At 45.3% G+C, this 15498-nt stretch overlaps 1 long non-coding RNA gene across 1 annotated transcript in view; it reads right to left on the bottom strand.

Annotated features, from left to right (window-relative positions):
• Nucleotides 1–14884, bottom strand: part of LOC123481381 — a 19324-nt gene extending 4440 nt beyond the window's left edge. The window contains exon 1 of the long non-coding RNA XR_006657074.1: nt 14494–14884. This is a non-coding gene — a long non-coding RNA (uncharacterized LOC123481381). The remainder of the gene's footprint in view (nt 1–14493) is intronic.
• Between the last annotated feature and the right edge of the window lie 614 nt (nt 14885–15498).

The raw sequence follows: 15498 nt of genomic DNA, 5'->3' as shown, positions 1-15498 counted from the left end.
GACAGTCAAGGCATCCAATCATTGTCATGCAATGTCTAATGTGTGGTACGCATAAGGATTATGACTCAGCTGAAGTAAAGCTACTGTACGTCTCAGCCATAGAGCTTCCTGCTTACAACTGTAAAGAACGCCATCACCAGGAACCAGTAAATAATGAGGTCTAATTGAGCTGTTTCATAAAACATAGCAGTAATGTCCAGTATTAGTGGGACATTACATTAGTAATATATTAGTCTAGTCTGGTCCCAGATCTTTTTGTGCTGTATAGCCAAATGAACATAGCAGTTAGCAAGACAGTACAAACAGATCTGGGACCAGGCTAACATTAGTCCACCTGTTTTACTTCTAGTTACTACAAGTACCTGCTTCACAAAACAGTATGTTTCACTATGCAGTAACTTAACTCAAGAAGAGGAATCTCTTCACTCCTCCCTTCCTTCTTAATCCTCTTTTACCTGAGTTAACTTGTCCCCTCTCCTTTCCTTCAAGCAGCCATGTATCTTTTACCTGAGTTACCTTGTCCCCTCTCCTTTCCTTCCAGCAGCCATGTATCTCCCCAAGCCTGTCTTACAATTAGCTTGTATTAGTCATCAGAGCTGAGAGACCCGGGTGGCTCTGATGCCACAAGCTGGTTACTAGCTGGCTGCTACACGCTGGTTACTAGCTGGCTGCCACACGCTGGTTACTAGCTGGCTGTTACACGCTGGTTACTAGCTGGCTGTTACACGCTGGTTACTAGCTGGCTGCCACACGCTGGTTACTAGCTGGCTGCTACATGCTGGTTACTAGCTGGCTGCTAAACGCTGGTTACTAGCTGGCTGCTACATGCTGGTTACTAGCTGGCTGCTACACGCTGGTTACTAGCTGGCTGCTACATGCTGGTTACTAGCTGGCAGCCACATGCTCGTTACTAGCTGGCTGCTACACGCTGGTTACTAGCTGGCTGCTACACGCTGGTTACTAGCTGGCTGCTACACGCTGGTTACTAGCTGGCTGCTACATGCTGGTTACTAGCTGGCTGCTACACGCTGGTTACTAGCTGGCTGTTACACGCTGGTTACTAGCTGGCTGCTACACGCTGGTTACTAGCTGGCTGCCACACGCTGGTTACTAGCTGGCTGCTACACGCTGGTTACTAGCTGGCTGCTACACGCTGGTTACTAGCTGGCTGCTACACGCTGGTTACTAGCTGGCTGCTACACGCTGGTTACTAGCTGGCTGCTACACGCTGGTTACTAGCTGGCTGCCACACGCTGGTTACTAGGCTGCTACACGCTGGTTACTAGCTGGCTGCCACACGCTGGTTACTAGCTGGCTGCTACACGCTGGTTACTAGCTGGCTGCTACACGCTGGTTACTAGCTGGCTGCTACACGCTGGTTACTAGCTGGCTGTTACACGCTGGTTACTAGCTGGCTGCTACACGCTGGTTACTAGCTGGCTGCTACACGCTGGTTACTAGCTGGCTGCTACATGCTGGTTACTAGCTGGCTGCTACACGCTGGTTACTAGCTGGCTGCTACACGCTGGTTACTAGCTGGCTGCTAGCACGCTGGTTACTAGCTGGCTGCTACACGCTGGTTACTAGCTGGCTGCTACACGCTGGTTACTAGCTGCTGGGCTGGCTACACTCGGGCTGGTTACTAGCTGGCTGCTACACGCTGGTTACTAGCTGGCTGCTACACGCTGGTTACTAGCTGGCTGTTACACGCTGGTTACTAGCTGGCTGTTACACGCTGGTTACTAGCTGGCTGCTACACGCTGGTTACTAGCTGGCTGCCACACGCTGGTTACTAGCTGGCTGCTACACGCTGGTTACTAGCTGGCTGCTACACGCTGGTTACTAGCTGGCTGCTACACGCTGGTTACTAGCTGGCTGTTACACACTGGTTACTAGCTGGCTGCTACACGCTGGTTACTAGCTGGCTGTTACACGCTGGTTACTAGCTGGCTGCTACATGCTGGTTACTAGCTGGCTGCCACACGCTGGTTACTAGCTGGCTGCTACACGCTGGTTACTAGCTGGCTGCTACACGCTGGTTACTAGCTGGCTGCTACACGCTGGTTACTAGCTGGCTGCTACACGCTGGTTACTAGCTGGCTGCTACACGCTGGTTACTAGCTGGCTGTTACACGCTGGTTACTAGCTGGCTGCTACATGCTGGTTACTAGCTGGCTGCCACACGCTGGTTACTAGCTGGCTGCTACACGCTGGTTACTAGCTGGCTGCTACACGCTGGTTACTAGCTGGCTGCTACACGCTGGTTACTAGCTGGCTGCTACACGCTGGTTACTAGCTGGCTGCTACACGCTGGTTACTAGCTGGCTGCTACACGCTGGTTACTAGCTGGCTGCCACACGCTGGTTACTAGCTGGCTGCCACACGCTGGTTACTAGCTGGCTGCTACACGCTGGTTACTAGCTGGCTGCTACACGCTGGTTACTAGCTGGCTGCTACACGCTGGTTACTAGCTGGCTGCCACACGCTGGTTACTAGCTGGCTGTTACACGCTGGTTACTAGCTGGCTGCTACACGCTGGTTACTAACTGGCTGCTACACGCTTGTTACTAGCTGGCTGCTACATGCTGGTTACTAGCTGGCTGCTAGTATTTTAAGTGCTTGACAAAGGTGAATCTGCTCTTCATTTCAAAGCACCATGACGGATCCAAAAGCAGTAGTCAAAGAGTTGATCGGTACTGCTTTGGTGGAGGAGGAAATCCTTCCGGAGTGGGAGGATGATGAAAAGGGTCCTATGGGTGGTAGAGGACACCCGATAGACCTGCAGCTGCGGTAAAACTAAAGGCAAAATGGGAGCAACAGAAATTAGAGCTCAAGCACAGGGAAAGACAAGAGAACGTGAGGAGAGGTTGGAGCAACAGAAATGAGTTGGAGCACAGGGAAAGACAAGAGAACGTGAGGAGAGGTTGGAGCAACAGAAATGAGTTGGAGCACAGGGAAAGACAACAAGAACATGAGCATGCCATTCAACTAAGAGAGAAAGCTCTGGAAACACTCCGAATCCAGTCAGGCCGTCCTGCACCCTCAACAGAGTTTGATATTGGTCGGAACAGCCGACTCGTACCATCTTTCAACCAAAAGGAGGTGGATGGTCGGAACAGCCGACTCGTACCATCTTTCAACCAAAAGGAGGTGGATGGTCGGAACAGCCGACTCGTACCATCTTTCAACCAAAAGGAGGTGGATGTAGGGCTGATATATCAAATTCATTCCATTCATTCAAATGTATGTCTTTTGCGCAATATTCCAAATGCCTGCATCACAAGAATCAAGGTTTTGTTACTTTTCGTTTTTTATAAGCATTTACAGTGCATTCGTTCTCATGTTGTATTTTTGGTCTCGTCTGTGCTGTGTGCACCTTCCCATTTACACCAGAGATCTGTATATAATGAGGAGATGCTCATGTCTCCGCCCTAACAATGTGAGTCGTTGTCCCAAAGGAGGGAAGGCGGGCGGCAAGCTTAGGTTCAAAATATGCCCATAGAAGTGCACTGGCCTTATTTTGGACAGATTTTAGCGCTTTGCCGCTTCCTCTATGGTTTTCATACACGCACCAAGCCCCTCCCCCTGCCTCTCACGCCAACAACGTTGAACGATCACATCTTCTTCTCTGACAAGCGGTTTCAACTCGCTATTTGCAGTTGAGGTTTGGTCCAACGGAATCGGTCATATGGACACCAAAACACACTGAGACATTATTTTACTGTAATAGAGAAGTTAACTTTTCTAACGATACCCTTTTTATGTCTCAACTACTCAAATTGCGTGCAGAGCAGACATGACACACTACTAAAATGAGATTATCAATTAACATTGATTCTGGAAAATGAATGCAAAGTTTGTCGCGCGCGGCATTGGGGTACCACGTACCGCTAGAAGCATTTTAGCCAAAGTATAGTCTGCGTTTTATAAATGTGCAATAAGCATAAAACACAATTATATAAGGAATTGGCAAGTCGTTCTTATTCTGAGAAATAAGGTAGGCCACTTGATTTCAACATCTGAACAAAGTGGACAGGCTAACGTGCTAACAGGCTAGCATGCTAACAGGCTAACGTGGTTGGACAGGCTAACGTGCTAACAGGCTAACGTGGTTGTGGAAGGCCTATATTTAGCCTAGGCATAACTTCAAAAACCCTGAATTCGTTAGATTATTGCTGACTGATTGAAATGGATTGTATTTGACCTTTAATTGTACAACAAAAGCTTAATTTGAAAAAACGAGATATCGTGAATCGGCTATAAGTTAGAAGGAAATTGAGATGTGATTTTTATCGCCCAGCCCTAGGTGGATGTATATTTTACTCTGTTTGAGCGGATTTGAGCCACATCCCTAAAATGGCCGCGAGAGATATGGTCACTGCTCCTCTAGTGTTCTTGTGGGAAAGGATCAGGAAGTGTACACCACTTTATCTCTTGACCAGAGTTCAGACGATGACACTGTTCAAGCTTCTATGCTTCTGGCTTACGAGTTGGTCCCAGAGGCATATAGACAACAGTTCCGTAAATTACGAAAGACAGAATCAGAAAGCCATGTTGAGTTCGCAAGGGAACAAGCATGTATTTTTGATTGGTGGTGTGGTTCTCAAGAGGTCAAGGACCTTGAGGATTTAAAGACACTCATACTTCTTGAGCAGTTCACTAATTACCTTCATGAAAGGGTTGCTACCTACATTTATGAGCACAAGGATCTCACTGTTGAGAACGCTACAGTTCTGGCAGATGAGTGAGATCCTGTTGAAACTCAAACAGGAAGTACCCGTGCTAAGGACTATTCAACGCTGGTCTGACCAATCAGAATCCACGCTTCAAGATTGTTTTCATCACATGGACTGGGATATGTTCCGGGTAGCTTCCGAAAATAATTTAGACATATACACTGAAACGGTGACTGAGTTTATCAGGAAGTGTATAGGAGATGTTGTGCCCACTGTGACTATTAAAACCTACCCTAACCGGAAACCGTGGATAGACGGCAGCATTCGTGCAAAACTGAAAGCGCGAACCACCGCATTAAACCATGGCAAGGTGACTGGGAATATGGCAGAATACAAACAGTGTAGCTACTCACTCCGCAAGGCAATTAAACTGGCAAAACATCAGTATAGAGAGAAAGTGGAGTCGCAATTCAACGGCTCAGACACGAGACGTCTGTGGCAGGGTCTACAGACAATCACGGACTACAAAAGAAAACCAGCCACGTCGCCGACACCGACGTCTCGCTTCCAGACAAGCTAAACACCTTCTTTACCCGCTTTGAGGATGACACAGTGACACCGACGAGGCCCACTACCAAGGACTGTGGCCTCTCCTTCTCCATGGCCGACGTAATTAAGACATTTAAGCATGTTAACCCCCGCAAGGCTGCGGGCCCAGACGGCATCCCTAGCCGCGTCCTCAGAGCATGTGCAGACCAGCTGGCTGGTGTGTTCATGGACATATTCAATCTCTCCCTATCCCAGTCTGCTGTTCCCACATGCTTCAAGATGGCCACCATTGTTCCTGTACCCAAGAAAGCAAAGGTAACTGAACTAAATGACTATCGCCCCGTAGCACTCACCTCTGTCATCATGAAGTGATTTGAGAGACTAGTCAAGGATCATATCACCTCTACCTTACCTGTCACCCTAGACCCACTTCAACTTGCTTACCGACCCAATAGATCCACAGATGATGCAATCGCCATCACACTGCACACTGCCCTATCCCATCTGGACAGGAGGAATACCTATGTAAGAATGCTGTTCATTGACTATAGCTCAGCATTCAACACCATAGTACCCTCCAAGCTCATCATTAAGCTCGAGGCCCTGGGTCTGAACCCCGCCCTGTGCAACTGGGTCCTGGACTTCCTGACAGGCCGCCCCCAGGTGGTGAAGGTAGGAAACAACACCTCCACTTCGCTGATCCTCAACACAGTGGCCCCACAAGGGTGTGTGCTCAGCCCACTCCTGGACTCCCTGTTCACCCATGACTGCTTGGCCAAGCACGCCTCCAACTCAATCATCAAGTTTGCAGACGACACAACAGTAGTAGGCTTGATTACCAACAATGACGAGACCGCCTACAGGGAGGAGGTGAGGGCTCTGGGAGTGTGGTGCCAGGAAAATAACCTCTCACTCAACAAAACAAAGGAGATGATCGTGGACTTCAGGAAACAGCAGAGGGTGCACCCCCCTATCCACATCGACAGGACCGTAGTGGAGAAGGTGGAAAGCTTCAAGTTCCTTGGCGTACACATCACCGACAAACTGAAATGGTCCACCCACGCAGGCAGTGTGGTGAAAAGGCACAACAGAGCCTCTTCAACCTCAGGAGGCTGAAGAAATTTGGCTTATCACCTACAACCCTCACAAACTTTTACAGATGCACAATTGAGAGCATCTTGTCGGGCTGTATCACCGCCTGGTACGGCAACTACACCGCCCGCAACCGCAGGGCTCTCCAGAGGGTGGTGCGGTCTGCCCAACGCATTACCGGGGGCAAACTACCTGCCCTCCAAGACACATACAGCACCCGATGTCACAGGAAGGCCAAAAAGATCATCAAGGACATCAACCACCCGAGCCACTGCCTGTTCACCCCGCTATCATCCAGAAGGCGAGGTCAGTACAGGTGCATCAAAGCTGGGACCGAGAGAATGAAAAACAGCTTCTATCTCAAGGCCATCAGACTGTTAAATAGCCATCACTAGCACATTAGAGGCTGCTGCTGCCTATTGAAATCACTGGCCACTTTAAGAAATGGAACACTAGTCACTTTAATAATGTTTACATATCTTGCACTACTCATCTCATATGTATATACTGTATTCTATTCTATAATATTCTACTGTATCTTAGTCCATGCCGCTCTGTCATTGCTTGTCCATATACAGTGAGGGAAAAAAGTATTTGATCCCCTGCTGATTTTGTACGTTTGCCCACTGACAAAGAAATGATCAGTCTATAATTTTAATGGTAGGTTTATTTGAACAGTGAGAGACAGAATAACAACAAAAAAATCCAGAAAAACGCATGTCAAAAATGTTATAAATTGATTTGCATTTTAATGAGGGAAATAAGCTGTATGCTCAGTCCCCTCCTGTACTCCCTGTTCACCCATGACTGCGTGGCCAGGCACGCCTCCAACTCAATCATCAAGATTGCAGACGACACAACAGTAGTAGGCCTGATTACCAACAACAATGAGACAGCCTACAGGGAGGAGGTGAGGGCCCTGGAGGAGTGGTGGCAGGAAAATAACCTCTCCCTCAATGTCAACAAAACGAAGGAGCTGATCGTGGACTTCAGGAGACAGCAGAGGGAGCACGCCCCTATCCACACCGACGGGACCGCAGTGGAGAAGGTGAAAAGTTTCAAGTTTCTCAGTGTACACATCACTGACAATCTGAAATGGTCCACCCACACAGACAGTGTGGTGAAGAAGGCGCAACAGCACCTCTTCAACCTCAGGAGGCTGAAGAAATTTGGCTTGGCACCTAAGACCCTCTCAAACTTTTACAGATGCACCATTGAGAGCATCCTGTTGGGCTGTATCACCGCCTGGTACAGCAACTGCAGGGCTTTCCAGAGGGTGGTGCAACTGCAGGGCTTTCCAGAGGGTGGTGCGGTCTGCCCAACGCATCACCAAGGGCACACGGCCTGCCCTCCAGGACATTTACAGCACCCGGTGTCACAGGAAGGCCAAGAAGATCATCAAGGACCTCAGCCACCCGAGCCACGGCCCGTTCACCCCTCTACCATCCAGAAGTCGAGGTCAGTTCAGCAAGGACCAAGAGACTGAAAAACTGCTTCTATCTCAAGGCCAGCAGACTGTTTAATAGCCATCACTAGCCGGCCCCCGCCCAGTACCCTGCCCTGAACTTAGTCACTGTCACTAGTCGGCTACCACCCGGTACCCTGCCCTGAACTTAGTCACTGTCACTAGTCGGCTACCACCCAGTCACTCTACCCTGCACCTTAGAGGCTGCTGCCCTATATACATAGACATGGAACACTGGTCATTTTAATAATGTTTACATACCGTTTCAACCACTTCATATGTATCCTGAACAAAAATATAAAAGCAACATATAAAGTGTTGGTCCCATGTTTCATGAGCTGAAATAAAAGATCGCAGAAATTTTCCATACGCACAAAAAGCTTTTTTTTTCTCTTACATTTTGTAAACAAATTTGTTTACATCCCTGTTAATTAGCATTTTATCCTTTGCCAAGATAATCCATCCATCTGACACGTGTGGCATATCAAGAAGCTGATTAAACAGCAAGATCATTACACAGGTGCACCTTGTGCTGGGGACAATAAAAGGCCACTCTAAAATGTGCCGTTTTGTCACACAACACAATGCCACAGATGTCTCAAGTTTTGAGGAAGCGTGCAATTGGCATCCTGACAGCACGAATGTCCACCAGAGCTGTTGCCAGAGAATTTAATGTTAATTTCTGTACCATAAGCCGCCTCCAACATTGTTTTAGAGAATTCGGCCTCACAACCGCAGACCATGTGTAACCATGCCAGCCCAGGACCTCCACATCCGGCTTCATCACCTGTGGGATTGTCTGAGACCAGCCACCCAGACAGCTGATGAAACTGAGGAGTATTTCTGTCTGTAATAAAGCCCTTTTCCCCACAAAATTAGCTGGGCCTGGCTCCCCAGTGGGTGGGCCTGGCTCCCCAGTGGATGGGCCTATGACCCCCCCCAGTCCCACCCATGGCTGCACCCCTTCCCAGTCATGTGAAGTCCATAGATTAGGGCCTAATTTATTTATTTCAATTGACTTATTTCCTTATATGAACTGTAAATCAGTAAAATCGTTGAAATTGTTGCGTTTATATTTTTGTTCAGTATATAAAGTAGCCTATGCCTACCTGGTAGAATCATGATTATTTGCATCACTCCAGTGGCCATTGGTTTTGAAACTCCATCACAAGTGAGCTACAGACATAGGTGGCGCGTCCAAAAGCTAAGCTTCCCCTAAAGGAAATTGAATTAAATTGCCAAAATCATAGCCTAATTAGCCTACTCCTGTCTATACATAAATAAATAAAATAATTCAAAATAGTCTACTACACCAGAAAGCATGATTTGGACACAGAGATTGTTTTAAATTGCAATTTGAAAAGTAGAGAGGCCCAGCCTGGCATATCGCAATATTTCATCATAGTTTGGAAAGCAAATGGCTATTGCTGTAAAGAGAAGACATTGAAAAGTGTTTTTTTATTTTACTATTATTATTATTTTTCTTTTTACCCCTTTTTCTCCCCAATTCCGTGATATCCAATTCCCACGGGGGGCCAGTATGAAAAATGTATGCACTCACTAATTGGAAGTCGCTCTGGATAAGAGCGTCTGCTAAGTGACTACACTGAACTGTCTTGTCCCATCGCTGCAACTCCCGTACAGACTCGGGAGAGGCAAAGGTCGAGAGCCATGCGTCCTCCAAAACACAACCTGCCAAGCCGCACTGAGTCTTGACACGCTGCCCGCTTAACCCGGAAGCCAGCCGCACCAATGTGTCGGAGGAAACCCCGTACTGCTGGCGACCGACGTCAGCGTGCACTGCGCCCGGCCGCCACAAGGAGTCGCTAGAGCGCGATGGGACAAGGACATCCCGGCCGGCCAAACCCTCCGCTCACCCGGACGACGCTGGGCCAATTGTGCGCCGCCTCATGGGTCTCCCGGTCGCGGCCAGCTGCGACACAGCCCGGGATCGAACCAAGGGTCTGTAGTGACGCCTCAAGTACTGCGATGCACTTAGACCACTGCACCGTTCGGGAGGCCTAAAGTGTTATATAAAACCCAGCAGCGTTGCAGTTCTTGACGCACCTCAAAACTCTCAACCTAAATGAACAGTATAGCCTATCTTATTGGCACCAGCAGAGAGCATCAGCCATTTCCCCTGCCAGTGTATTCACTCTTTATCATTCTTGGGTCAGTGCCACTTGAAAGTTAGTTTTTGGACAATACTTTCCTCCTCCAGGTTAAATTAATGTCATATTGTAGGCTATTTGTGTCTCCCCTTCTCGTAAGCCTATTGTATGGATCAGACAAGGTCGTTTTTATTGATCTGTTTGGACTGGATGCTGGCCCATGTTGACTCCAATGCTTCCCACTGTTGTGTCAAGTTGGCTGGATGACCTTTGGGTGGTGGGCCATTCTTGATACACACGGGAAACTGTTGAGTGTGGAAAAACCCAGCAGCGTTGCAGTTCTTGACGCAAACCGGTGCACCTGGCACCTACTACCATACACCGTTCAAAGTCACTTAAATGTTTTGTCTTGCCCATTCACCCTCTGAATGGCGTAAATAAACAATCCATGTCTCAATTGTCTCAAGGCTTACAAATCCTTATTTAACATGTCTCCTCCCCTCCATCTACACTGTTTGAAGTGGATTTAACAAGTGACATGAATAATGGATCAAAAGCTTTCACCTGGATTCACCTGGTCAGTCTATGTCATGGAAAGAGCAGGTGTTCTTAATGTTTTGTACACTCAGTGTATATTGCTAACATTCAAGATGACAGGTTCTCTATATTGAGACAACTCATATTGCTAATATTCAAGATGACTGGTTCTCTATATTGAGACAACTCATATTGCTAAAATTCATTTATTAGAGTTGTATTGATACAACTAGCTAGGTCAATTATCAGAGTGGTATTGATACAGCAAGCCAGGTGCATTATCAGAGTGGTATTGATACAGCAAGCCAGGTGCATTCTGTAATGGTGTAAACTAAACAGATGAGCTGCAGATAAAAGCCATGTGAACTTTGTCCCCTTTTCTTGAATAGCATTTTAGACCAGATAAAATATACACGGGTTATCTTATTCCAATATAAACAAACAACTCAATTGAACCTGTATTCACTCTGTTGTGACAAAGGTGGGTTTATTTTATTGTGGTGTGTGTGTGTGTGTGTGTGTGTGTGTGTGTGTGTCCTACAACATGGAAAGTGTGTTTGTATAAAGTATGGACAGTTTGTGTATACAGTATTGTGTGTAGACAGTTATAGAAAGTATGTTTGCATGTCCTTGTGACTGTTTTCTCTTTGCATGGGGTCAAGGCCAGGTTAATGTAAAAGCACTTTGTGACAACTGCTGATGTAAAAAGGGCCTTTGATTGATTGGTTAATTAATTTACGATCGAGTCAATGACCTGGGTTAGGGTTAGGTCGACTGTTTAGCTATTTACATTTCATAGGTCAGGGAACAATTTAATCGATTTTTTATAAAAGCAGTGGTTACAATAATGTGTTTGCACTGTGATCCACCTAGCTAGCTTATGGAATTTCTTTGTGATCCCACAAAGAAAACAAAATCTATTTTTCTGGCCTAGTTTCATATATCTGAGGATAACCATGTAAGAGAATTCAATAGATTTATGAATAGGCTATGTAATTGACCATTTGTGTACCTTTTTTTTTTTAATTAGCATTGTTTTAATTTGTTCAGTCAGCAATTTAGTTCTTGCCAAATGCCCTACGTAATCCTTATAAAACAATAACAATAATCATTAAATCAAGATAGTGCCTATCAGGTACTTAGTGGTGCCATAGGCTGCACTTATAATCTATTACTAGGCCTAAATAGGGACAAATGGGTATCACGTCACCCACCGGGCATATCCATAGAGAATTACCCATGAACACCAATATGTAAAGTTCATAGGAGCATATCAAATTCGGTGTCAAATGAAAGCTACGAGTATATTTTGGGGAAATGAAGGCATAGATACATTTTTCAACCATTTTCCATCCAGAAGATTAGGCATACGTAAAGGCTTTGATTTCTGGACAAACAGATGGAAAACGGGGTCTTAGAAAACCTCTACCAGAAAAAGTCTTTAAAAAAGGTATCAGAAATACATCAAAACACAATAATGTTGAGGTAAAGACCCCTGCCAACTAATATCAACACTTGTATTTATTTGGATAAATTGTTTACCTTCTGTAAATTTAACAAATATGGCCTTGTGCTTTGTAACTCCGTTACCAAAAACTCACATATCTTTAAGATAATTTCTAATTTCTCTCCCTCATGAGGAGTGAAAGTTCACAGAAGTAACAAGCAATGGTAGACCTACCAATTAGTTCGTGATTTTACTGATATCAAGTTTGTTTATTAATTATTAGCCAGCATACGTGTCATCACACTCCCTCATCTGATTGGTTGAGCAGGCGGGCCTTCTGACTTTGTGGCTGTGGTATCTAGTGACGACGATGTCATAGCTGACCCCCCATTCTTTCTGCAGACATCTTTGAATCTTAATCCGGAGCAGATATTTTTGGAAAACGTGGTCGCATAAAAACCTAAGGGAGATTTTACCCTAATTCCACTAACAAAGTTTGCATCTGCACAGTTCTTCCACTAAGTAGTTTTTGTCCATTTGTCAGTGGAAATTGTTAAAAAATAGTCTTTGTGTATAGAGTTGTATGGTTGTTAAACTTAAAAATCAATGTTTTTTGTTTTGGCGTACATTTTGAGTCAAAGCGTAATTCCGTTACTGTGTAATTACACACACACACACACACACACACACACACTAACGAAGAGATAGCTTTAGACCTGTCAAGTCAAGACCAATAACCTGGACTCACATCATAAACACAATCCTTTGAATAATTAGTCACAATAGTTCCTACATCAACCTTTCAACCATCCCATGAACTAACACAGGAGTGTTCATTTTTGACAACTATACAATTATAATGCATTTTCTTTTCAGGTTAACTCACTACTAGCCTAAAACTAGCTAAAAAACTAGGCTAATTTCAATGCACAGAGATATCGTGACGAGATCCTGAGGCCCATTGTCATGCCATTCAGCCGCCGCCATCACCTCATGTTTGAGCATTATAATGCATGGCCCCATGTCGCAAGGATCTATACACAATTCCTGGAAGCTGAAAATGTCCCAGTTCTTCCATGGCCTGCATACTCACCAGACATGTCACCCATTGAGCATGTTTGGGATGCTCTGGATCGACGTGTACGACAGCGTGTTCCAGTTCCCACCAATATCCAGCAACTTTGCACAGCCATTGAAGAGGAGTGGGACAACATTCCACAGGCCACAATCAACAGCCTGATCAACTCTATGCGAAGGACGTGTTGTGCTGCATGAGGCAAATTATGGTCAAACCAGATACTGACAGGTTTTCTGATCTACGCCCCTACCTTTAAAAAAAAAGTTATCTGTGACAACAGATGCATATCTGTATTCCCAGTCATGTGAAATCCATAGGTTAGGGCCTAATTTATTTATTTAAATTGACTGATTTCCTTATATGAACTGTAACTCAGTAAAATATTTTTGTTCAGTGTAGAATTCGTAACATACATATCATATGTTTAGCAAATTCGCAACATATCATATTAATTGTAATTCGTAACATATCATATGAAATGGGTGATGGACATCCACAAATTAATACCATATCATATGAAATGTAACATATCATACTAAAATGGAGTATCTCAGATTTATGTATAGAATAACACGAAATGTTCTGAGACCAGGTTGGTTGAACAGTGCAGAAGTGAACATTTTACATTTTTTTACATTTTAGTCATTTAGCAGACGCTCTTATCCAGAGCGACTTACAGGAGCAATTAGGGTTAAGTGCCTTGCTCAAGGGAAAATCGACAGATTTTTCACCTAGTCGGCTCGGGGATTAGAACCAGCGACCTTTCGGTTACTGGCACAACGCTCTTAACCACTAAACTACCTCCCCTGACAGTTTTTTCTTCTTGTTGTCAAGACCAGTATGTAGGGGATTTAGTTTCAGGCGTTTCTTTTAAGCCTTATGTGTTCGGTTAGGAAGCATAAAAACCTTATCTTTCATATCATATCGATAAATAATTAAATGTCATCGATTCACACCTTGTGTAGGGTTAGGGTTCCCCCACGGCCATATCTCCATGTTACAGCGCTCGTTTCCAGAAAACAGACTGAAGACAGAGGGGACTGACTACCGGAGCTAATGAGTTATCTGCTTCTCAGAACTCCTGGGTGGAAACGGGAGACAGACCCCACAAACCTGTTGTCACTGAAAAACACTGTCGGCTGCAACTGTGTTAAAACCGCTTAAAACACTCATTTAGCGTTTGTGAAATGATGTGTTGATGTTATATGAAAGTACAGGGATTTATGTTTCTAAAACCGTTCCGCAGTTGAGAATCGATTCACGTTTAGCTGGAGTATTTGGCTGTTTTGGCTTCCGGAGCCAATTCGCCTTTAAAACAGAACATGTAGCTAAGGTCCTTGGACTATAACGAGTAACGTTGGGCTCATTTCGTCCATTATTAGTGTAACATTTGCCCTACATAGCACGCCATAGGGTTAGGGTAAAATGCATAACGTCATCTATACCAGAAACATGCACCTGCAATAGACATCCAACTCTGGAAAAGATAGAGAAACTAACCAGTCCAATATCACTTGTAAAATAGTCAATAGTCTTACCAAGTCAGCGCTGAATCTCACCGCTCTCTCTCTCTCTCTCTTCTATTGATGACGAACAAAACGTGTGTTGCCTTTCTTTTCTCTCCAAAACACTGACTGGACCCGAACATCAAGGTGCCATTATTTCACTGCAACAACCAATAAGTGTGACTTCAAACGTCTGTATGAATCCACTTTGCTCCGCAAGAGGTGGATAATAACGACGTGACTCTAACCTCCTATGTTGACGCCAGAGGGGATCGGAAGTTGCGGTATTAAAACAAAGTGGTATGTAAATGTGTTTGCTTGTTCTGTCCTCGCTGTTGTTGTAGTGTATCACGGACGGACGACAGCTCCGGTTCAGGCAGCTAGCGCGAGGAGAGCGACAGGTGAGCGCCGGTAACTCAACCTGCGCGAGGGAAGGGGCGGGGCACAGGAAATCGGGGGCGGGGCATAGCATATTCTAGTGACGTATGTAAACCAAACATGAAGGCTTTTCTTAGGCTGTGTTTGTTGTTTGAATTTAGTTTTGTTTTGCAAATATGCTCTGTATATGGTCAAATCACAACACATTATTAAACCAACATTCTTTGTGGGCAACATTTAAGAAATTAGGGAAAAAAACTCCATCTCAAAAAAGAAAATGACATAGTGGAGGAGGACCTTGCATGAAATGAGACACATTTGAAAAGACATTTAGACCAAAAAACACTCCAGTATCCATGTGTAACTGGTGTGAAATGGCTAGCTAGTTAGCGGAGCGACGGGTAACGGTGCTTAGAGGGTGACTGTTACACATGCATTTATAGCTTTTTCTTCTTCATAATTCTTATACCTTTTAACATTTACTGGCTGCAAGTCAATATACCGTCTCCGGGTATGTAATTGTGTATGGTAAGGGAGAGGCAGCTTCAAGTAGCTGGCTGAAAGAGGAGCAACAGTGTGGAACATTGCCCTGGTTTCAATGACACAGACAGGTAAGAATGACCACTGGCTCTTTGTCCAGGTAGGCCCTATCTTTCTCTA

Source organism: Coregonus clupeaformis, chromosome 19, assembly GCF_020615455.1.
Source record: "Coregonus clupeaformis isolate EN_2021a chromosome 19, ASM2061545v1, whole genome shotgun sequence".
Lineage (NCBI taxonomy): Eukaryota > Metazoa > Chordata > Actinopteri > Salmoniformes > Salmonidae > Coregonus > Coregonus clupeaformis.
This window is presented reverse-complemented; position numbering and strand designations above follow the sequence as displayed.